The 24849-nt window shown below is 41.3% G+C and overlaps 1 protein-coding gene across 2 annotated transcripts in view; it reads right to left on the bottom strand.

Moving 5' to 3' along the window:
* raraa (retinoic acid receptor, alpha a) overlaps nucleotides 1-24849 on the bottom strand; it is a 184434-nt gene that overhangs the window by 135454 nt on the left and 24131 nt on the right. The window contains exon 1 of one of the 2 annotated variants that reach the window (XM_081600819.1): nucleotides 809-898. The exons of the other annotated variant lie outside the window; for it this stretch is intronic. The gene's annotated coding sequence lies outside the window, so the exon portion shown is untranslated. Of the gene's footprint in view, nucleotides 1-808; nucleotides 899-24849 lie in introns of those variants that run through there. 2 annotated transcript variants of the gene reach the window in all.

Here is a 24849-nt window from a genome sequence, read left to right as displayed (position 1 = left end):
GCACAAAGAAAAATAAAAGACACTCCTGGATTGGCTGCTTTGCCAATCCAGCAGCCACGAATAACCAGGTTTTCCACAATTTTCATTCCACAGAAAAATCCCAAAATTTTGAACCAAGAGCAGGCGGGTCCACTTTACTCATCACAAAAAGTGTAATTAAAAACATGCACATAGCTGCTAGGGCTGCATAAATAAATCGATTCGGCAATATTATCGATATTTTCCGCCCTCGGAAAGTATCGATTTTTCATCCGCGAGTATCGATCCGTTAAACCATAGGGGTCCATAGCCTTATAGCCCTTTTTAACGTCTAGTTTGTTACGGCGTAGCAGCAAGACTCCGCCTCCTCAGTCTCACTTTCAACTTGAGCTTAAAATGCACATTATAAACTACACACCAGTTTTTAAATTGTGTTAATAGGCCAAGTATAACCAGAGTTATGCTAAAATTAGTAAACCACATTTTTCCAAATGTCAGAGAAATGTCAAAAGCGCCGCCATTTCTCGGCTTTTCCGGTTATGTGAGAGGGAATGAGCTTCCAAACGTACAAAACGAAACGAAACATTAGATTCCTGTGTTTTTGGACATGTAAAATCTTCAATAAATAACGATGGGTTGTATTTTGTTGCTGAGAAAGAAGTAAAGTTGCGCAAGTAACCGTGAAAGAGAAGCGGAAAGGAGTAGCGGAGCGAACTGAGCAGCTGCAAAAGCAGTGAGATCGCGAAATTAATGCAAATTTCGACTGGTAGTATTCACTTCGTAATTAGTTTTTAGCTTGGCGGTTTCTGTTCTGTATATAGAGAATTACCTGAAGAATGAACATGGGTTGATAACATCCGAAGCGGGCGCGCAGCGGCGCTGTGTTTTGAGCAGGAAAACCCCCCAGCCGGAATCCGCGGCGCAGTGAGGATTTCCATGGTAACAATGGCTGATCGATCATTCTTATTATCAACAGACAAAGAGTATCAGAGACTGAGAGTACGATGAGATCCTGGCAGTCTGAGAAGCAGCTACTCAGAGATCCAAGCAGGGGAATAGCGGCGCTGCGTAGCTGCAGGGAGTCGATCACTACGGGGTGAAACGGAGCCACTACTTTAACAGTTAGAAGAAAGCAGCTTACAGCCACGGCTAACTCCGGGAACCAAGGTAGAAACGCCATTTGTTGCTGAATGTTTACTCCAAAATACAGCCACAGTGTCCAAAAGAAAAAACATAAGTGCAATCAATCATTTGCATATTGGGAGTCTACAGAGGCTGATAATCTCCCCACTCTGCTCCTGGATTACTGTTTAAACTTTTGAGTTTTATGTCAAATCCACATGAATTAAATGACAGAAACTAATTCTCTCACTGCATCTTTGATTCATTTTGTCCAGCTGCAGACCGTTAGACTGTGCAATCATAGTCAGGTATTGTGTAATTGGTGCTTTTAATCAGTTTTCAGTTAACTAAATTCAAGTCTATGGAACACAAAATGTTACTAAAATCACTCTGTCCTTCTAAAATCTTTTAGAAAATTGTAAAAATGCACTGAATTGTATCGCATCGTATTGTTCAACAAATATCGCGATACATATTGTATCGTGACCAGAATATCGTATATCGTATTGTGAAATTATTGTATCACTACACCCCTAATAGCTGCATTGTTGTAATAAATACATATAAAAGAAGGATCCAAATAAAAATGTGATGCACTTTTAAAAAAAAAAGTGAATAAAATGGCCTCTATCATCCACACAGAGTAAAGCATGCCTCCCTCTCTGAACGCCAGGCACTGAACACAATGGCAGGATTCTCTGTTGTTTCTGTTTTATGAAGTACTCAAGTGATGCCAGCTCAATTAGTAGCCTGAATGCCAAGATCCAGGCTGGGGACAGATGAAGAGAGATTAACCGATGAATGAGGGGACTTTGGCGCAAAACAGGCTGCAAAAAAGAAATTAGGTTAAATAGACAATATGCGGATGTCTTCTAGGAATTTGCAAAAACCCAAAAAGATCTCATGAATAGCTAAACCGGGAGAAACAGAAGGAAGGAGGACAAAAGAGCTTCGTGCTAAAATGAAGCCATGAAAAAGTTGTAGAAGTTGCAAGAAGATGTTGTGTTCCCTGAACTCTTTGCGTAGACACACCCCTATAAAATGTATAAACAGCCCCGATCCTCAGCGGTATGCAGTGGACTTCTGTCATCAAATGTGATCAGCCACTCTGCACATGCCAACATTCAGTCAGCTGCAATTACCCCTAAAGGACGGCAAACACAAAGGGACTCTTTTTCTACAAGCAAACACTGAACCCTGAGAAGAATCTGACATGTCGAGTCACATTAAAAGGTCAAATATATTAAATGAACATTGATGTGAATGAGATCAGATGAATTGTGTGGCAGTCTAGAGGCTAAGGGGAAAGAAAAGAGAACAAGTAGCATTCTAAATATTACAGAGTTTGATACAAATCAGAGTATGTTGACACAATTTGCTCCAAATCACTTAATATGTGGATATAGTTAACAATTCTGTACATTTACAGTGTAGGAGCACTAACAGACCACATTTTAATAGCAGTAAAATGTCTACATTAGTATTATGATCGGTAAAGGGACAGTTACCTGGAACAAGTTGCTTTAAAACACTTTCCAGATTCTGTAATCTCCATCAGCTCTTTGTGACAGTGATGCATATTTTGGTCCCAAAGGGAGTTTCTGCACAACAGTGTCACATAAACATCCATATTTGTAGCATTTACTCCATATGTGACTCAAAACACAAAGTTACACTTTGTGACAAATTCTCATGTTAAGCACAGCTCATAGTGATTTCACATGGCTGAAGCGCTATGCTAAAGCTATCAGGTTGATCTAATTTGATGCGACTCAGTTTGGTTTGCAACACGTATCAATCAGTTCTCGTTGAGAAATTTGTGGGAAAACTTACAGAAAGAGTTCTCCTGCTTTATAAGCCTAGTGATTTGTTTTGAACATCATAATATTTAATGACTAGAGTTTCAGCTGCTCTCTGCACAAAACAACAGCTGTCTGGGGACATCTGTACACACTGCAAAAAGGCAGGAATTTGCAGTTTCCCTGACCTACATCTAGAACCAGTGTTTCAGAACATGTACAGCGACAGGGGAGCTTCTTTGGTTCTTTCCTTGTGAATTACACTGTAAAAGGTGACAAAACACACAACTTAATTGGGAAAACCCATCACTGACTTAACTAAAGCGCAGTGTTTTATAAAACAAAATATGCTACCATTGGCTTTGAAGCATTTGGAAGTATCAGTAAAAGGGGCCAAGTTGGCTAAAGCTTGTGCTAGCTTTTTATCTAGCTAGTTGCCATGTGAACGATGAAGCAAGAATGCAGCCACACTGTGTTTTACTAAACATGATCACTTAACTGAAGTCTCAGGATAATATTTTGTCATATTCTATAAGTACGGTCTTAAAGCAAGTCTTTTGTTTAAAATTCCTTCATCTGGATTTCTATCAAATTCTTTGGATCAGAACAGGACGTTCCTAATATTGTTTTTATTGAAAGAAATGGTAATAGTTACATACAATATGGCCGTTGTTATAGCAGAATAACAATGTGGCAACAGAATCAGGAAAAAGCCGGCAAAAAGTGGCTGATATGTTTAATTAAAAAGTGAAATTTGGTACCAACTAATCTTTCCATTAAGAAAGCAAACCTAACTTGGGTTCTCTTAAAGTAAATGTCAGCTTTTGGCCATAGATATCTGCTTTGAAGTCTTTGGTGTAAAAACTTAGCTCATCTTGCCAAGGCCAGTTTGTGCACACTAATGCGTTCAAGATGGGAAATGTAATGGCTGTTTTGATTCAATGTCACAGTCAAAAAGCTTTGGCAAAGAACTGCAAATGCCACTCATCGGGCTTTTATCCAGAGAGCCTGATTGGATTAAGTGTTAGCAAACTTACCATGGAGATACAGTCGCCGTTCCCTGCATGGGTATTTTGAGACAAATTTCTGGCGTTACCATAAAACTTCCATCTGCGTGGTAAGAATGGCCTGATTGTCCGGCTGTAGGCTGTTGTGTGGAAGCGGAACCCGCTGCACCATTGCTGCCGCGTCTCCCATATCACAATACAACGAAACAGCACTAACATTGGAACACGTCAAAACCGAAATTCTTCCCTCTAATCGTTCACCAACCAAACTATTCTGTCTCTCAGATCTTCCTCATCAATGATTCACCAGCAAACTTATCTCAGTTCAACCCCTCCTCCCCAACTCCTCTCTACTCGTATCTCAGTCTTCCTAAACAAAACAACTCCTTGCACATGGTGGTGCCGGCCCTAATCACTTCCCTCAGCACCAGGTGGTTCTCATCGACTGAGGCCCGGCTCCTCCACTCGGCAGGATGCTTCGCCAGAGGAAATTGGCTCATCTAAACGCATTTATTGCTCATGAGCTGCGTGGAGCCGGATTGTCGTGCAGGCCGTGCAGTGCTGCCGTTGGACTCCGTTCAGGCCGTTTGAGCGTCCCGGTTTCGCTGTGAGGAAACAGCTGCCGCAACACACACTGAACCCTCCGCAGAAACTGGTAGAAACGCCCTTTTCCTATTGCGACCGTTAAGCTGCATTGTGTGGAATTGGTCGCAGTGTATGGAATAAGTAGATTCTAATTCATGCAGCTGCTGATGTGGCTTTCCTCTGCTAATAAAGAGGATGAAAGAAGTGTTAATCAACCTGAGAATCTCATTTGGGGTAATAAGAAGCAGTGGGGGGAAACTCCCTTGCGATGTTTCTGCATATACAGTGCAGAAAATGTGGCTTTATATGCATCAGTGATGCAAAATTTAAATGATTTGAATTTTTAAAAAAATGCCTTGAACTGTGGCACAGAAGCTGTTTGTGGCCTTTAAAATGTTTTTTTGTTTGTTTTTTTGGCCCCTGTCCATAAGTAAAGAATGCTAAAAACAAATTCACAAAAAACAAATTTTGGCATTTTTAATGCAATACATTTTGTGGCCAGCTAATAGTTTAAATTTTCCAGTTTTGTCCCCCTAGGCAAAAAGTTTGGACACCACTGCCTTTTTTATATTTTGTCATAAAGCTATTTTATTGGGGGGTTTTATGTGATGGATAAGGTTTTTCCGTGTTTTTTAAAAGGTGGTGATATCATTTTGTAACCCATCTCTGCTTTAAACATCTCCATCTCTTGCTTTTTGTTCCCATCTGATGCCTTCACAAAACACCTGCATTCATGCTGAAATGTCCCGACACCCAGCTGGACCCCAAACCTTTTATTGGTTGAATATTTTTGACAACCATCTTATAGACCTGTAACTTCATAATATGTTTTGCTGTATTCCATAAAATCCCAATGAGGTACATGCGTCATATGTCATTTTAATGGAAAAGAATGTGGAAAAGTATAAAGGGTATGAAGATTTCTGTAATCAGCGAGAGCAGATTGTGAACGAACTCGTTCTCTGCTTGCAGCTTTTCAATTTCTTCCAGAATTCCCTGCTGTGGACCACAGCAGTATCTGTTCTGATTGGATTTAAATGTCAAGAGAGATGGGACAATAGAGTTATCTTCCAAATGATGACCCATTAAAGAGCCCAAGCAGTGTTCCTCCCTCTTCGACCAACTAATCACCGCCCAGATTCATCATCCCACACACCAGAGCGTAATTTAATGGGCTGCGGTTTCCACTGCTTCCCCCTAACTCTGTGTGTGCACATCACGCTGTGACCGAGGATACCCAGGGAGTGTGTGTCATGTGGCATCAGTGTGTGTGTATGCTTGGTGTTTGTGCACCGGTACCAGAGGGAGCCGGTTGAACACCGAGGGCCAGTACCCCATTAAAGGGGAAAAAAGAGAAGCAGAAGAGGAGGAGAGGGGCTCCTCATTCAGACAGCAGGAGGGGCCGGCTGTGTTCCACCTGCGCACGCACACACACACAAACACACACACACACACACACACACACACACACACACACACACACCACACACACACACACACGCACACACACACTACACACACACACACACAGGGACGAGGACAAGGATGCCTCCCATCTGCCTCCTCCGAAGTCACCTGCTGTCCTCAGGGTGTCATAGGTGGCCACATGCAAAAAGCGGAGCAGTATTTCTTTTCTCCCATTCTGCTTTTCCCTCCTGACTTCTTCTTAGGCGTCTCCTTAGGAAACCAAATTTTTACGAGTGGCTTTTATGTTACGTCGATTTCAACTGATCAGTGAGGAATATATGCGTAAAATATCACACTAGCTGATTAATGGAGGACAAGACCTTCAAACTCCTCTTCATCTCCATATCCTTCCCTGCTTTCAGTATTCAGTCATCTACACTCCTCCGTGTAAAATGGCTTCCATTATTGCTGATTTGTAACCACTCTTCTCTTTGCCGCCTCTTTAATCTCTCTAAGAGCTTTGTCTCGTCTAGAAATGAGCTGTAACTAGTGAGAATCTAAAAAGTTGCAGTTTCACCCCGACAGCTGTGTGTCCTCCCCTAAGGAGAGTAAACTTGTATCCTAAGATTTCCAAAAGGCTGCCAACATTTTCAAATAGAACTGGAAAGTTTATAACAAGAAGGGCAGGCAAACTTTTTGTCTCATGGGCCTAAATTGAAGAGTCAAAAGTACTAAAGAGAAATTACTCATCAAGCAGATGAAATGGTTAGACTGGTTTTGTTTGCTTGTTTTGTTTTTTTTTTTTAGGAAAGAGATGCTAAAAAAAGGGAGAATTTAGTTTTCAAATTTGTTCTCAGTTGTAAGAACTGGATTTGCGTCACTTCCTGTCAAAACGCTTGCTATATTTAGTTAAGTTTAATAAATTAAATTAAAACTAATTTGGCTGCAGCAAAGTCTCTGGATAGATGTGGCTCTACTAATTTTAAAAGTTACAAGAAGACGAATACTTTGTTTCGTACTTAACACTTTCCGTTGTCAGAATATTATGTCGGTAATAATTTTACCCTGATTAGTAAATCAAAAATCTCCATCCGCAACAATCACCAGTACTGGTGTAACATCTGCAGAGTTGCAGTTAGGAGCCAATGCCACAAATGGCCCCTGGGCCACACTGGGAACAACCCTGGCTTACAAATTTAAAACAGAGTAACTTCTCTCTATGCCGTTCAGCTTTTCTGTCATACAATGATGTCTCGCTCTCTCTTGCTGTCTCACAGCAAACCACATACATATAAAACTGTCACAGAAAATACTGATTTTTTTTTTAAACCTTCACTCAGTACCAGCATCGACACCAAAGAGCTTTTTCTTTTGTATATTTCTGGTGGAACTGAATATTGTGCATTCACTGATGGGGAAAAAAATTGGATTTTGGAGTTTCTGATCATTCAGACAAAAGCCAGGTGTGGTCAAGCACTAAAAATAAAGTCTCCCTCCAGTCACTAGCTGATATCTCTAAAATTGGTTCATGTTTTGTCATCTTATATTTAATATTTTTGAAATCGGAATAACAGCAAAAATGTATTCAAGGTTTGTTACACAGGGATAATTTGATATCTTCCTCCAGACTATTCAGCAATCACCTGCCTATCATCAACCCCTGAAATCAGGCCTTTAAAATCCAACTTCCTCTGAGAATTTATGGGACATCGGGGCTCCAAACTACTGCAAGACATTATGGATCGCTCTCCAACAAGCTCCTGTAAAAGCTTTTCATTACATAGAGACATCGTCCGATCAATAAAAGATTCTGTAAAATCTAATTACCAGAACTGCCGAGCCTGGAATGCATGAATATGGATATTTAGAGGGTGGCAGGAGTCCAGGCATTTCAAGTCTCACTGAAGAGCTTTCAAAAGCAGTTGAAATAATAAACCTATTTTAAGTCAAAGGCACAGAGAGACTGACTGATAGGAGATCAGGTGGAGGCACTTTAAGGCTGAGGCTCCGTGGACGGCATGGTGGAGCTGTGGGTGGAGTCAGGAGAAAAACTCCAAGGAAACGGGGGAAGTGAGAAGGAAAGAGAGAGAATAGGAGGAGCCCAGGGTGTCATTTCTCTCTGTGTCAGCTCTCTGCCTTCGCCCTCCACCCTCACCCTCCACCTCCACATCACTCCCCCATCACCCCCAGAGATGTGGATGCTTCGCAGGGACAATTACCGACTGACACTTCATCATGGGCCCCGTGACAGCCGCTGACGGCCCTCGTCCAAACAAATGATGCTGGGGTCGAGGTTGCGGGCCTGCCTCCGAGTGTGCCTAGCCCTGCCGTACTGCTCTGCATTAGTAAGACCCACTAGCACACATGCAGACACACACATATTAAAAAAAAAGAGCTACATTAAAACAGACTCCTCTAAAGCAACCACCTTCTTCCCTTAAGAAAAACACATTTATCAGCAGAGGGGGGGATGGTGGGCTTGGGACTACAGTTTTGTCAAACCTCATACCCCTTAGGTAAAGGGAAAGCTCTTTATCTTTGTGAGACAACAGGGTATCACACACGCATACGTACACAAAATGACCCCCCTCGACTCCCCACACACACACTCCTGAACAAAAAAACACATACATCTAATCAGATAATGGGGTTAAACAGCAACTTTAAGAGGCCAAAGAGGGTAAAAAAGTAAGAAATCAGCACAGTGACATCAGCAAGTATCTATTAACCCGGAGTCTTTGTGGCTACCAGGTAACACTCTACCCCCACCCCTTTCTATCTCCCCCCCCTTCATAACAAGGAAAACCATCCGCTCAGTGGCTGAGTGTAGCTAAGATTAGATCCATAAAATAGGGCAGCTGTTAATAGTTAAAAAAGGGGGCAGCGTGTAGTTTCTTAAGAAGAACCCATTGCAAAAAAAAGTACTAATAAGAAGACAACTGTGGAGCACCAGTGGCTGTGTAGCTAGAAGTCTGCAGATAAATAAATGCTGTGTGTGATGTTGGTCCAGGGAGGCAGATCAACAACAACATCAAATACTTGACTAACACTCTGCCAAAAAAAAAAAAAAAGCTTGCCAGACTCTGGAAATACTCAGAGACAAAAACAAACCTGGGACAAAGACAGAATAAGCGATGAAACATTTATCAAAGGAGAAGAAGAAGAGGACATGTTCTTTGCGGCTCTCTGTGCAGGTGCTATCCTGATGCACCATTACTAGAGGCTGAAACTGCTCTCCGTTGTTCACGGAGAGCACTTTAATGGGTTTTTTTAAACAATTTCTTTATGTTTGCCATCACCTTCGTCTTATTAATACTCCTTGTAGCTACTGGTTGCTGCTCTTAAAAAATGGGGTTTGACATTGCTTCCATTGTTTTTAAAAGGAAAAATAGAAGCTCAGTTTGAGAACAAAGTAAGACCTGTTGGCGTTTGCTCAGCGCTGCTATGAGCTTCTACACAGAGAGGAAAAATAGGAGATAACACCAGCACCACATGATATTAATTATGAAAGTGTTTACATCAGTCGATGTCATGATTTTTTTTGACTAACAAACATATTCACTTGTGATTATAATTGCATTTCTTATTTAATGGAAACACTGCAAATTGTGAAATTGTGATTTTTCAACAAAAGCGGAACATCGACAGAGATTTGTAATGAAAACTCAGTTATTGTAACTTAAAGTGTATATATCTTGTTATTTACTGGCTTATCAGATTTTTTGCATTTACTGAAACTGCAAAGCATATTCATGGATTCACCTATTTGTAGAATTTTTGTGCTTCTTAAATATTCAATATGAATTCTATTCCGCTGCCTAATTTATAAAACATTTACTGCACTTCTGTTTTTACACATCACGGGCTGCTACAAAGAAAATCTGTCTCTACGAAACAAATTGAGGCACAAGAAGAGTCTAGCAGAAGAATGTTATGCATATACATCCATAACTGCAGGGTTTGAGGCATTCAAACTTTTGGTCATGTGGGCTGTGTTCACAACATTCAAACTACTCCAGGGACAGTTTTTGTATTAAAAATACAAATATTATTTTGTGATTATTATTTCTTTTTAATAACATCAGACATGCAATATAAAAAAAACAACTACAACATTTGTAGAAAAGGGATCTGCAACTCATTATAGATTGGAAACATAACAACAGTGTCAAATGTCTGACTTTGTTTTTTGGAATTTCCAAACTTTTGATTTTTTTCCCAAAAATGATTTCATCTATTCTCAGGATCTCTCCAGAATAGAGAGTCATTCTTTCTTTGGAGAAGTTGCAGTAATTTTGCCAGCTCTAATGAATGGATGTACCAAAGTCTTTATTTTGGTAAATGTCAATTGATGTTTGTGGTCCTACATCTTTCTTTCTTTAAAATTTCAGAAAGAAAATGCATCAAATTCCAATTCTGTATCTTTCTTGAATTGATGCAAAATCAGTTTAAGGGCCACTTTGGAGACCATTGATGTGTTGCTTTTTAATATACATATAAGAAAGCATTCTGAAACTCTTACCATCCTTCATTTTAAAACATAAATAAAAAAAAAATGGGTGATGCACATCACCACACACCCCCTATAGATGAGTGTGTCTCAGGACATCGTTTCGAGGCCAACAGCACAGAAAAAGAAGGCAAAACAAGAGAAAACATAAATGGAAGGGAGTTCCTGTGAGAGGCAACTAGCTTAGAAAAAGTGTGAGCTCGTGTGTTGGCGAGGTCCCAACAGCTTGCGCATTTTTCCTTGAAAAAGTACGTCGAGCAATTCGTGCAGCGCTCCTGCTGCATTGAGGCTAAAAGCATGCAAATGTTGCTTTGAGTGTTGAGTGGAGAGGCATGCATGTGCATTTGGATCTGTTCTTTATGGGTTAAAGTCTGTGCACAAGCCACTGTGTAAAGACAACTAAAAGGAAAGCTAAAAGGGGAAAGGATGTGGGTGGAGGAGGAAAAATGAAGGACAAAGAAAAAAAACACACCATCAGAGTCATATGTCATGTTGGAAAGGCCCTTGAGACTGCTTTCAATCTTTCAGTCAATATTCCATGTAAGTCATCATTAAAAAGAGGATGCTTTACTGCTTATTTATCATGAGCACACATAGCTGACAGCTTCCTGTAAACAACTCCTATATGTTTACATATGCACGCTCCTGTCTGCGCTGCCCTTTATCTGTAAAAATGGATTGCTGTTGCTTAATAATGTAAGTAACAAGTGATGGAGTGAGCTTATGTTGATAGCACTCATTGCTGTGTGTATATGGAAGATGGGAGGGAAAAAATAGCTCTTTCCATATTGAACTGAGCTTAGGAAACTTGCTTCAGCCGAGTGGGAACAAATGAGGTGCTGTATCGTTTTCAAGCTGTTTTCCACATATAATCACCACAGAGATCAATATTCAAATAGCGAGTGAGTCACTATCATGGTGTCATTAAGGCAGAGAGATTTCAACACTTTGGCTTCTCTTCTAAATGTCTCAACTCCTGCAGAGTTTGGCCCCGGACGAATCGCGTCGGCAGGAAAAATAGTTACCAAAAAAAATTTTTTTTTAAAGAGAGAGGAGCAGCGCTTAGCTTACTCAGCAGTTAATAACAAGGAAGGTCACTCAGGCCTTTCATAGAGAACAAAACAGAGATGAAACTTTAAAATTGTTACTTCAAACAATTAAAAGAAACGTAGTGGAGCGACTGGAAACTGAATGAGTCCCTGTGGTGGCTACATGCTAGTCGACTAGCAGGTGAGCATGTCTGCATGTATTTAGGCTGCCTGACCCACAGAGAATGACAAATGGCTTTAGCAGGGGGTCTGCGCTTGACATTTGGGTTTGGTGTGGAAATGGACGGTGACCCGCTGGGGTCAGGCCTGCCAGCAGGGTAGCAGGGAGAACCATTCCTGCCCACGGCCCCAACCCTGTAACTAGACACTAGCAAAACAGTTGTGGTCACACACACACACGCGCACACGCACACACACGTGCACAAACACTAGCGTACTCATTCAGCGTAATCACTCATCCAGTCAGGAGATAGGACGACATCCCAGAGGCAGGACCACATAGGTGGGGTGTCATTATAGAGAAGAGACAGATGTGTTTGGTATGCGGTGTTAAGCGTCCAGAGCACCATGTGTTTGCAACAATTATCAAATGTATGCAGTGCATTGCAAAAATGATTCACGTTTTGTGAAGAGTAGTTATGATGACTGTGGGAACTCTGGAGGAGCTGCAGAGAACAGCAGCTCTGGAGAGAGAATCTGTGAGGATGACAACATTTAGTCATACACTCCACAAATCTGGTATTTATGGAAGAACGGCTAGAAGAAACCCTGTAATTGTGGGACAAGCCAAGCAAAGGATACAGCATCTTCAACACAACAAACCTTTGGAGAAAGGTCTTCTGGTTCAAAGACACCAAAAGTTTTTGGCCCACATGCAACACACTACCCTGGCTATCATATTTCTATCTATTTCCACTCGATTTTCATCTCCCTTCAGTGCTTCACCTGGGATTTCTTCGGCTGAACGTCAATCATTGAATAAAAGGAGTTGAGAAAGATGATGTGGATTTTCTATGCTGCTCTAGACTTGTAGTCTGCCTATGTAGAGAGGTAATTTTTCAAAGGCATTCAGTCTGTGTTGTCCAGCCTTCCAAACGTTGAGTAATTAAAGCCGGAGTAAGAGGAATGTTTAAGGCATTTTATTGCTGGTAAAGCTACTGTAGGGCCTACTCCCCATTGGGTTGTTTACATGCACGCAAATACCCGGTAAGCTTCATTGAGCTGGCGCGTTACATACATCACAACCAAACATTAGCAATTGGGTAAAATCAGATCCACTCGTTTAAAACCTCAACAGAGTCCACACCTACAGGAAGCAATCATTTCTCAATAGCCGAGGGTCCGGACCTTGTGTTTGAAGCAAAGAGTAGAACAAGGTGCTGGGGTTTATCAGGCCAGCAAAATTGATATATTTAGAGGGAAAACTAACCCTGTACTTGACTTTGCATTATGCTGTGGCTGTGGGGATCCTTTTCTTCAAGTGGTAAAGGAAAGAGGTTTGAAAACCTTACGTCGCTTTCCTTTTAATTCTATACCTCCCAAAGATACATGGAGGTTCCTGCTTTTTACTTAATAAAGTGTTAAAGAGTTCAAGATGAATTAATACTTTTCCAAGGCATTATTGTTGTCTAGCTTTCCAGATCTTTTCACGTGCATAGATACTCACAGGCTGCCACCACCACAGCAACACCTGGCTCTCTGTACTGAAGAGAAGCAGTGGTGGCTTGTGACGTTAAGAGAGTGGCTCCTATACTCACACACTACTTGGCAACAGGAGGTTACTTTATATACTATTTGTGACAGCTTTGTGGTAATAATGGAGCCCTGGCCCTTGCTAGTGCAATGGCATGCTCAGTCAAGTGAGACTTTGGCAACGAGAACACATATACACAGACTCGTACACACAAGGCTGCCTCCCTCATGCCTAATGAGACCACTGGGAGAGCAGGAGGCAGAAAGAGGGAGATGAGTAGAGAAAGGAATGAAAAAGAAGATGAGAACTAAAGGAGGAGCTAAAGAAAAGGAGGGGAAGAGACACACATAGGGAGCAAGAAGCAAGGTCGTCGGCTACTGTGCGTGTTTGTGGAAGAATGGAGTGCAACTCTAGTCTTTGCAGAAGGTGGTTATGCAACGTAGTTAAGTGGGAGTGGTGGGGAGGAATCAAAGCTACGGTGTGTGTGTATATAAGGGAAGATCTGAGAGAATAATACAGAAATGCTCAGTATTAAGGAGGAAATAAGGCAAAAATTTGAAAAGTAGAAAGAAATAATACTCCCAGAGGGTGGGGGAGAGAGGAAGATTGGATGAATAGTGGGTACACCCTGTCTCAGTGCAGTGACAGCGCAGGTAGAGATGGGTTTAGAAAAAAAAAAAGCTGACGACTAGGATGAAAAACACACATGCCAAAGATACTCTACCTTTGCCTCTGGCTCTATAGCATCATCTGCTTGTCTAGGCAGGTGCACAATGCACTGTGGGGGCTGGGGGGGCATGCGCGAGTAAATAACTTGCTGTCCAAAATGGGAATTGGGTGAGAATGTCCAGTGAAAAGAAATAAAGAAAGACAGGTCCAGCTGAGCCTTTGGTTTTTCCTCCCAGGAAACAGAAGGGTGTGAATTATTTAGAGAAGCTCAGTCTAATAAAATGAAGATCAGCCACTAGGTTTCAACATGCTTGAACCAGACAGCCATGCTTGACCCAAACTGAACTTTTTGGTCCACATGCAAAACACTTTTCACTGCACATCGCACAGATCACATGTGTAGAGTTGAAGAAGTTGGTGTTCAGCCAGGGAAGATGGGGAGATTGCTGGAGATGATTATAGGACCAAACTACACACAGCAGCACCCGGAGTCAAGAAGTTTTTTTTTTTTTTTTTTTTGCTCTACTGAGTTGACTTTTTGAGGAAAAGTTAATCAGATACGCTTCGAGTTGAACGGATGCACCGTGTGTGTGCTTGAATCAGGAAGGAAGTGATGACACATTCAAATTGAACCCATAGTTAAAAAGCAAATTTAGCAAGGCAAATTTTAAGTGCAAAAGGAAATGCCATCCCTCCTGTTGGCGAAGGGACAAACCAACCTCCATCTGTTTACTGAGAAGTCTCCAGCACATTTTCTCACTGGGAGGTTGTTACCAAGCCACGTTATTTATTTATTCTTTATAAACTACAGCAACCCACAGGCAGGACGATGATACTGCAACTTGCACACCACTCTGACATTCTCTAAATGCCTGCATCACTGTCCTAGGTTAACCTCAGTGTCTGCAAAGACCCCTAATAACTAACTGCCATGGCCAACTTTTATACAGAAAATAAAACCACTACTGTCTTATATGCATCTTACATCTAAGATGCATGGACCATAATATCACATTACTGGCAATTTTTATCAGTCAGACAAAAGCAAAGAAATAACAGGCCAATTTCATTATTCTTCATATATCCCTAAACAATAAATTAAAGACCATTGTGTTTCTGTATTGACTTAGAGCAAAGTGCATTTAAAAGGTCTGAACATTAGACGGATAGAACGGCCCAATGAGTCAGTGCCAAGCAGAAATAACCAAACACATAACCGTTATTAGCCAATATAGCTTCTGGGTAATAATTTCACAGAGGACATGTTTACCTTAGGCACAGAGCGAACCCAATTAGACCATGTCAATGCTGGGCAAACATGGAGGATTGTAGCAATAAAGTAGGTCACCAGTGTCGAGCCCCTCCATTATGAAGACAGCTAACAATGCAGTCACAGGAATAATATGCTTGATTATCATTCAGTAAGGCGACCCGGCTTCTAGAAGGGCTTTCAGTGGCACTGAGCTCAATCCTGGGGAGCCTAGAGGCAGACAGGCAAACAGGCATGGGCTGGTATGAGATTCTCACGATATGATGATGACCTGCAGGAAAACAAAACCATGCAGCGGGATCGAGTTGCATTTGTTTAAAATTGAAAGCAACAAATACTGAAAATGTTGCCGCAATAGTACACTACTATGGTAATATTAATAATAATGCTAGAAGGTTATCATGTTTTTGCACATTAAGTAAACAAACAGAGTTGACATAGCTAATTACGCTTGTCTCATAATTCTGATCATTATAAGCCAACGATACACGGATTTTAAAGAATCACACTTCACTATCTGCGGTTTAATCTGTTTGTGGATTTTGAGATGGAATGCCACTCCAAATTGTTTGTGGAAAATGTACCCATTTGCTGATTTGTTTTTTCCTCAAATATTCAAAAGAAAATGCCGCTTTGGAAGCTGAAATACCAAGACGTAACGCTACGAGACAGGCTGTTGGCTGGAGTTTGGACGCTGGAAAAGACTATTGATGAGTGCAAGTTGTGTTAAAAGAAGTTAGCCTATCAGCAAAGCCTAAAATAGCATCTCAATGCTAACCATGTAGCAGCAGCACAGATGTCTCCAACACTCAGCATAAACAGTCAGTTGCTATGTAGCAACATGAATGAACAGAAGTTCCTGAAACACTTAAAGGTGAATGGTCATAATAGGACTTTGCACCAATCTGATTGTTGAATAACCTAAATAACAAATCATACGTCTAGAATAATTTAGCAGTAAAAAAAAGTGTTTTTCAATTGAAAATGTCTATTTTGTAAATATATAGTTAATGGTTAAATGTGATTAATAAATTACAGACACTGCATTTAACTTGAGTAAAAATTTTAATTGAGTCCCATCACTAATTTTTGGCTACTTGAAGGTAACTGTGGTCCCTAAACCTGTCAAATGCTGTCATGTATTTTCTGTTGGGTTCACTACCTTTAACAATATATCTGCTGTTATTAGAAAAAAAAAGCATGATTTACGTATCTCTGATAATGCTGAAAGGAATACCTACATTGTTAAATTTAAAAAAAGGTTTTCAAACATAACCGCCAAATTTTAGTTGCTCAGAAATTGTAAAAAGAAAAATAATGATACGACACAAATTAACAGCTTGCTTTTTCTCCAGCATAGTTCTGAGTGCAGGACCAAGATTTATGTCTACATGAAACAAACAACTACTGTCTTTAACTTGTTGTCGTTCACCTTTCTTTCTTTCCACTGGCACACATGTTTTGGTTTACCTAAAGCAGCGTCCTATCTGAGCTCCGGCGGAGAACAGACTGCGGGCTTTGTCTGTGGTATCATTAATCAAGTGTTCTTTAACAAAAACAGAAAACCAGATGAGAGACAAAAGGAAGAGACGTGGGGGGTTGGCTTTTATTTAGGTAGAGAGAGAGGGAGAGAGGCAGAGAAGAAAAAAAAGATGGTAAAAAGCAACAAAAAAGAAGGAGGAAAAGGGGACTAAGTGGGGGGAAGTTTGACCCAAATCCAGACTTTCAATAAATCAAGCTATAACAATAACAAGAAAAGTTTTACTTGCAGCTTGACTGATTAATCAGTTGTTGTCGTTTTTAATATGGTCGACGCAACAGTTCTCTTTTTATGTCCCACGTCTCTTGAGACAACAGTTGCTGCGCGAGTCTTTTTATGTCGAGTGTTTATGTCTTCATGCAGCAAGGTTTTAACTCACAGAGGCCTAAATTGTTCATGGTTTAATGAGCCCAAGCCCCCTCGCTTTCTACTCAAGGTCCCAAGCTCTTAACGGAGAAGTGTTCCCCGTATGAAATCACTGCACGCAGAACCCAGCCTTCATCTCTTTAAACGGATAAAGGAAAAAAATAAGTTAATTAAGGTGAATTTAACAAGTGCTGCTTTACAGATATGCACCACAATGCGCCGTGGCCACAGGATGTGCAGCAGGCCTCTGAGACTCTTTGTGAGCTGCCGATCGATGGGCATCGAGTGTGGACAAGGAGGCCTCAGGATCGATAGGGGGCCATTACTGAGATGTGCCTACTGGGACGTGGAAGCTAGGGAGGGAGTGAAGATGCATCTGGGGCCCCTTGATGTAGTCTTCCTCCCCTTAATGGTGTGAAAGTTTTACTCAAAATAAGACCATAAGCACACATGCTGAAAGGAGGAAAGGAAATTCAGTGGAAGAAGACTCATGAACAAGATCTAAGATAAATAAAAAGAATCACCCAACACACACCCACGTCAGCTAATGGTATCCCAGAAGGATTCCGGATTAAGAGTGTTTATCTTTGTTTCATTTTCTCCAACTCCTATTTTTAGTGTTCTCACATTTGGTCCCATCTTATACACCCTTGCCCTCCATCATCCCAGCAGTCTGGGATTTTTTATTCCCCCACAACCACACCTCACTGGGTAAGCTTCATTCTAACCCGTTCTGAACTCTGCTCTTCTACAGAGTTTAATCTCCCTCCGTCTCTAAATAACCGAGCACGTGTGTGCACAAGGAAAACGATCAAACTGGTACTTCTGCAAAATGACTTGACTGTGACATAATCCTCTCAACACTTGAAGTTTTTGTGTGTTCTTGAAGTGTGCGCAGCAATTAATAAAAACAATGTCTACACCTTTTTCAGGGCGCGGTTTAGAGCTGGAACACCTTGAGGAAAAGACATGACTAAAGGCATGAAAAGTGTCAACCTTGGACACACTTGCTTGTTAAAAGTGAATGTACGTTTGGGTGTCTCTTTAAATTTAAGAAAAGAAAAATCTATTTAAGTCCTGTGTCATCACAATAAATTTAGGTTCAGTTCAAAAAGAAAAACTGCAGAAATAGAAAATCAAAAGGCATCATTATAAGACAATCTGTAAAATATAGCACGTTCCAAAACTATTCAGATGTTTGGAAATGAAAGTTTGTCGCACCATGGCGACAAACTTTCATTTGTTTTATTGGGATTTGACATAATATACCAACAAAGTATCAACATCTGATAAAAAAAAGTGCTCTAGTAAGACGAGACCAAACTACTTGAAACGCCCTCTACAAACATTTATAATCGCCTACTTTAATAGTTCAAACACCATTTATATCTTAATATACATTAATATCAATGGTGAAAACTGCCATTGCATGTCCATAGAAGCTAACATCTACAGTCTTCAATATCTTATATCTTGGGAATGCAGCCAATCAATGCCAAGGAAAATTAATGGTGCTTCTGTATTGGCTGCTTTGCAAACGCCAGTCAACAACATGTCAAAAGCCATGTACTTCAGCTTCCCCAGCTACATGTTCTGTAGAATATTTGAGACATGCTTCATGAAAAAAATAAAATAAAAAAATCTGTGAATAGGTGGTGTGTCCATTGTACGGTTGTACCAGCCACCATGTACAAAAATTATGTAATATTTTGCATACATGGCATCTTGACATTCTAATATTTAACAATGTACGTATTTGACACTGCAGGCACAATCTATCTTTACACTGATATTAATTGTGCTACTTGGTCATTTATACTTTTTTACTTAAATCGAACTGAACGTCTAATCCAGACTCCGGCAGTGTTCCCAAATGTGGGCTGAAATTTTTAGATATTAAAACATGTGGTATCATAGAACCTGGTGATGTATGGATTTAATGAAAAATCTTCAAATTCAAAGTGCACACTTTGATGGTTAGTGAAAGCATGTTGTACCTACTGCTTTCTCTCTGCTGGTGTGCTCTGAAGCTTGCGTCTGCCTGGCTGTCGGTACCAACTATGTTCATTAATAACTACAAGTTGCAAAGCAAAGGGCAATGTTGATGAAGCAGGAAAACAGCTCCATTGGTACACACACAATTAATTACAACAGCTAACAGAACATGTTTTGATCCCAATAATCAATCTAGACTTGAAAATCAAAGTTCAAAGACTATCCAGTCTGACCCAAAATGGTGGTTCTGTAACTCACTGATTCAAAGTGGTTGAACTCAAATGCACTTTTCAAAGGCTTCATTGTAAAACATTTTAAAAAAGAAGGAAACCTTTTCCCTCTACTTTGGCATTAAGCACTGCTTTGTATTGAACTATCACATAAAATACACTGAAATTAGTGGTTGTAATTCATAAAATGTGGAAGCCTCCAAAGGGGTGTGAATACTTTTTCAAAACAACCGCAGATGAGGGGAAAATCTGCCTCCTTAAAACATTGGACTTCTTAGTTCGTATGTTTGACATCATTACAGAGAGGTAATCATATAAAAACTAACAGATGAGGCAGTCAAGCAGGCAACTAAAACCATTGAAGCATTTAATCCTTCTAGTACGAACTGGAGGAAGAGTTGGACCTCCTCGCCTCCCCACCCTTCTCTCACCAAGCAAAGGAGCAACTAAAACTGGTGCCCTTAAGTGATGTTATGCAGGAGGAAGCCTATTAAAAGTCAGTTAAATGCCTTTACCAGTGATTACGGACCAGCACGGAGGTGCCATGTCGGCTCTCCAACTAAATCCTTCTGCGGCTGATCAAAAAGAAATGCATGTACACGCACACTCATGGTTTCTTGGCCCAGCTAGCCATCCCCGTTGGTTTGGACGGCCACAGCGGGCTTCAGCAGCTACTGCCCGGTCGGCCTATTAGCAGCGGGCCCTCTGTTTCAGCAATCTGGGTTCCCTTTGCCTTTGGACAGGGACCAGGTCAGCCAGCACAATACGCCACTGTATTTGGAGATGGAAAGACGGAAAAAAGAAAAAAGAAAGAAAACAAAAACTCCAGGCATGAGAGCCCTGGAACACAAAGCTGCAGTATAAATAAGACATGGATGCAGTAATGTATGCTTTGTTTGATGAAATGTGCACGTTTGCGTGTATGTGTGTGTGTGTGTGTGTGTGTGTGCGCGTGCGTGTGTGTGTTGCAACCGTGGGGCCCAACATGGCCGAAACAGCTCGACTCTCAGGTTTCTCTCCACTACATCATTACATCATTGCTCCTCCAGCTTTTTCTCTACCATCCATTTCAGGACCCCTGGCCTTCAGTCTTCCTCTCCGAGCCAGTGTGTGTGCATAAAGTTGTTAGGCTGTTCACCAGAACCAACATACACACACACACACGCACGCACGCACACATATCGCTCTGAGTCTAAAACAATAAGTGCAAAAAGTACCGTATTTTCCAGACTACAAGTCCCATTAGTTGTGAAGAGAAAAAAAAAACATGTAAGATGCACTGGAGTATAAGCAGCATTTATTTAGAAATAGTTCAACGTTAGAGAGGCGTCGTCATCGTCCATGTTAATGATATGACCTAGTGACAGGTTGTGTGGGGATGCATCTCCACCACTCACTAGCCTCAACACGTGTTCTGGTAGTGTCCGAAGGTAGCACCGACAGATAGACGTGCCCCGTAAGCCTCTCACAATAAGCAACAAATCAATTAATCGCATGATAAAATTATATATAATATAAATCGTTTTTCAGCCAAACTATTCCACGATATTAAAGGGGAGCGTCTCATTAACGACTGTTGTCCAAATAGAAGTTATCTTATAGTCTGGAAAATACGGTAAATACGTTGGATTATGCAACCATGACGACTACAATGTAAACAGGAGACATGAGACTGCTGTGAGGAGAACCAGCAGCACCTGTCCTGTCCTTGAAAATCTATTTCTCCCAGCTTGTGGGTTCTGAGCTGAGCAGACTTAGCTTCACTCAGTATGTATGGTAACTCGGAGGAGAACCACACAGCTGAAGCCTGCCAGCCCACCACAGGGAATTTGTTTATGTTTCCTTGCTGCCAAGTTCCTGTCAGGAGGCGCCCCAAAGAGGAACTGCAGACTGCTCAGTACAGCGAGCTACGCCCTCTCGCCTAGTGTGACTGGGGTGTTTTTTTTTTTTGTTTTGTTTTTTATTCATCAGAGTACAGTATTGGGTAGAGCTCTGCAGCAACACTCAGATCCAGGGAGGTCCCCCTCGTCAATTACAGCTCTCCAAACATCTCACCATCTATTGTTCCAACAAGTTTCATAAAACAAGCTCCAGCAGAAAGCTTAATTCACAAGCCTTAAAAGATTTACAACAACGCTCTGAAAAACACACGAAAGGGCGCGAAGAGGTTTCATTAAAACAACATTTTACGAGGGGCTCTTTGTTATGCGGTTGATTATAGGTGCTGTAAAATCTGAGTACCACCACATTAAAAACACAACACTGGTATAACTCTTGTGAACTGACTGGTGCAGTTGTTGGAGGCGGGGGTGATGGTGGGGAGGGGAGCTCAATTAAAGAGTAATGTGTTCTGACTCCCAGCACGCACGCACACACCCACATGCACGCACACACACACACACACATTTCCTCAAATCATAACAGCCTTATGTTGCGTTGGGTTCAGATAATCGATAAATGCTTCACACCATTTCTTCCATCCACTGCTCATGAGCAGCCTTTTTAATCTATGAGGGGCCATTAAGTGCATTATCTCTCTCAAGTGCTGAGGACGCCGACAAATTTGTTACTTTGCAAAATGGAAAGAGCCACTCAGAGTTATGTCTGGGCAATGAGCCATCATTTGTCTTCATATCATATATGTGTGATGACCAGTCCGCGGTTATGTGGTGTGTGTGTGTGTGTGGGTGTCAGTAGATGGAGAGATGTGGCAGTGAATAAGTGGAGAAAGAAAGGGTCAGACAAGGCCACACTAAAGGACGTGAGACCAGGGCCGTGAGACAAAGGAAGAGATCCCACTCTACTCACTATTTCCACAAGGAATACAGCAGAGATGAGCTGGTATGAATGATGCTATCCTCACCATTTAGTTCATGTTCAGGAGCAACAAGAAACCAGCGTGTGGGTAGAACCAGAGGATTTTCAGCTTCATCTACCTTGATCAATTACCAGCTGGTCTGAAGCTCAAACATCTGATCTTTGGCCAGTTAAAGGACGCTGTCACAGAGTAAAGACTCAAAGTTAAGTGTTTTAAGTATCACTCAGGTGTTTTTGATATTTCACATAACAGGATGGCTTTATACTGGACTGCATTAATAACCAATCTCAAGTCATCTTAAGTTTGTTATACATTGTGGATGTTTCTAGGTCCCAGTAGGTGTTTTGCGCAGCAGAATGGTTGCCACGGGAGACAAAAGGATTTCCATGTCCAAGTGTCCACTGTAAACATAACGGGTAGCTCTTCATTAGTTTCTATGCCTAAACATAAACGTTATGACCAGCTGACCAAGCGTGTACAGCAGCAGGTAGGGGTGGGGCTGAGCTGCTTTTCTCTCCGCTTCTTAAAGCTGGAGAAAGCCCCAGTCTCTCATGTACTTTCAGGTGTATCTTAAAGGAATTTAAAGCACAGAAATGGTTTGACAACATTTCTAGCATTTAAAACCAAAACTTTCTATAACCTTGATAGGGCTTTTTAAAAGCAGATTAAACAGCTAAATTTCTACCTGAGTCAGCACTTGAAAACGTCTACAATACTGCTGAGTATAAGGAAGGAAACCATTAAATAGTAGCTTGATATTCAAATATCTTACAATACATGAGCTCAGTTGGGCAAAAACACCCCCAGGTTCAATAGCGGTCTACTCAACCATGTCTCTACATTTTCAAGTTTAGCCTAAAAGTAAGTGAAAGGTGGAAAAACCAGTATGCAACATGAGTCTATTAGATTACAGATAACTACAATGAAATGCAGACGCAGAATCATCCCTAGGTGAAAGTGCTTGAAGGAAAAAGAAAATAAAGAAGTTTCAACAGTATTCCTTTTGCTTCTAGCTTCGGCTGCGATGTTTAGCGTAATTACACAGGAACAGCTGAGCTGAAGCAACACACTTCAACTGCCGTCACATTTTTATGCGAGTAGGGGAGCTGGAAAAGAAACATTTGCACTGAAAAACAACAGTAGAGAACTATTCTAGACTGAGGGGAAAGGCAGCCGGCTCAGCAGTCATCGCCGACCTACCGCACAGAGTGTGAATCATTAAATGCATGTGTTCCACATCAGCTGCTGGGGCTGCTTCCAACCCACTTATGAGACTGGGATCTAAATTACGATGGGAGGAGAGGGTTAAATGCTATTTTACATGGAGCAGAAAACCCCAAAACCTGCTCTGTTAGAGAGTGAAAGCGAGATGGAAAACATCTTCTTTTTTCCCCCCCTTTGTCAAAACAAAGCAGTAATGAGTAAATGAGGCTGCTAATAGAATGATTATATAATTTCCAAGAAGTGCGACGGTTCCTATTGGATATAATGAGGTGAAAAAGATCAAGAGGAAAGACAACAAATGGGAAAACAAAGCTAAATCATCATCATCACTGAATCGCATCATGTTTTTCTAGTTTCTTATTACTTGCTACCTGGTTTACCAAGGCTAACACAACAAAGGAAAACGTTCAAACATATAAAGCTCCCTGCAAACTTACAACTTACTCCATCCCCTTAAGCGGTCTCACTTTTTGCACTGCACCAACCACAAACATCAGGATGCTGTTTTTAGCTTAGATTTTATGTGATTGATCAAAGTAACCTATTGTTTACTAAGTAGCGATGGACAATAGGGCTGAAAAACATATCACGATACAAGCATCTTATATGAGTCAGCCTCAAGTATTTATTAGTTTTTAGTTTTAAATATCTGAATTACTGCCAAACTGGTGGCATTATCTTTCCTCTTTTATCCAGTTTTCCCACTATGACATTGTATTTTTATTTTTAAGCAGTTATATAGCACGGTGGTGAAACCTTAAACTGCTGATATGCAAGTTAGTCATCCAGACGAACTCCCCCCACTGTCCGTTCCCCCCCGGACAGTCGGGGGAATGGAGCCGCGGGCCGGACACCGGAGCGGGGAACGGTCGTACGCAGAGGGGCGGGAGATGGACAGAGACTTCCCCCCTCCCGAAGGAGGGAGGAGCTCCGCCGCTCCTGTCCCTGCCGACGCCCGGCCGCAGAGACCCCCGCACCGGGGGGAGCCATCAGGGGAAGCGGGATGGGAGACGGGGGGCTCAGGTCACTCTTTGCTAGGTAACCAAAGAGTGAGTTGGCTGACGCCACTGACCTAGCCTAACTGGTGGCTAGGTCAGTGGTGTCGCTCTACCTTGAGAGGTAGAGCGGCTGAGGCGTGTTGGAATATGTTGGAATATACAAAAGACTTGCAACTGTGGCAGACGTTCATCTTCAAGCAAGGAAGATTAAATATAGGCCACAAGTACTATTGACTGGCTCAAATCAAAGTGTACTCATTTGTCAGAATGGCCCAGTCAAAGACCAGACCTAAAATTAACTGAGAATCTGTGGCAAAGCTTAAAATGTAATCCTAACAGAGGTTTTCCAGTTGATTTGACTGAGTTTAAGCTGTTTTTCCAAGGAGGAAAGGGCAAAAATGTCAGAGATGTCCAAACCTGGTAGAGACATAATCCAAAATATCTCAAACCCATCTATACTAAGTGTCATGCCAAAAAGAAAAAAAAATGAAAAAGAAGGAAAATAATTGAAAAAACTGTCTTCTTTTCCTTCCAATTCACTCTGATGTACTACTTTATGTGAATCACACAAAACTCATAAACTACGCT

This window comes from Poecilia reticulata, chromosome 19, assembly GCF_904066995.2.
Source record: "Poecilia reticulata chromosome 19, P_reticulata-male-v2, whole genome shotgun sequence".
NCBI lineage: Eukaryota > Metazoa > Chordata > Actinopteri > Cyprinodontiformes > Poeciliidae > Poecilia > Poecilia reticulata.
This window is presented reverse-complemented; position numbering and strand designations above follow the sequence as displayed.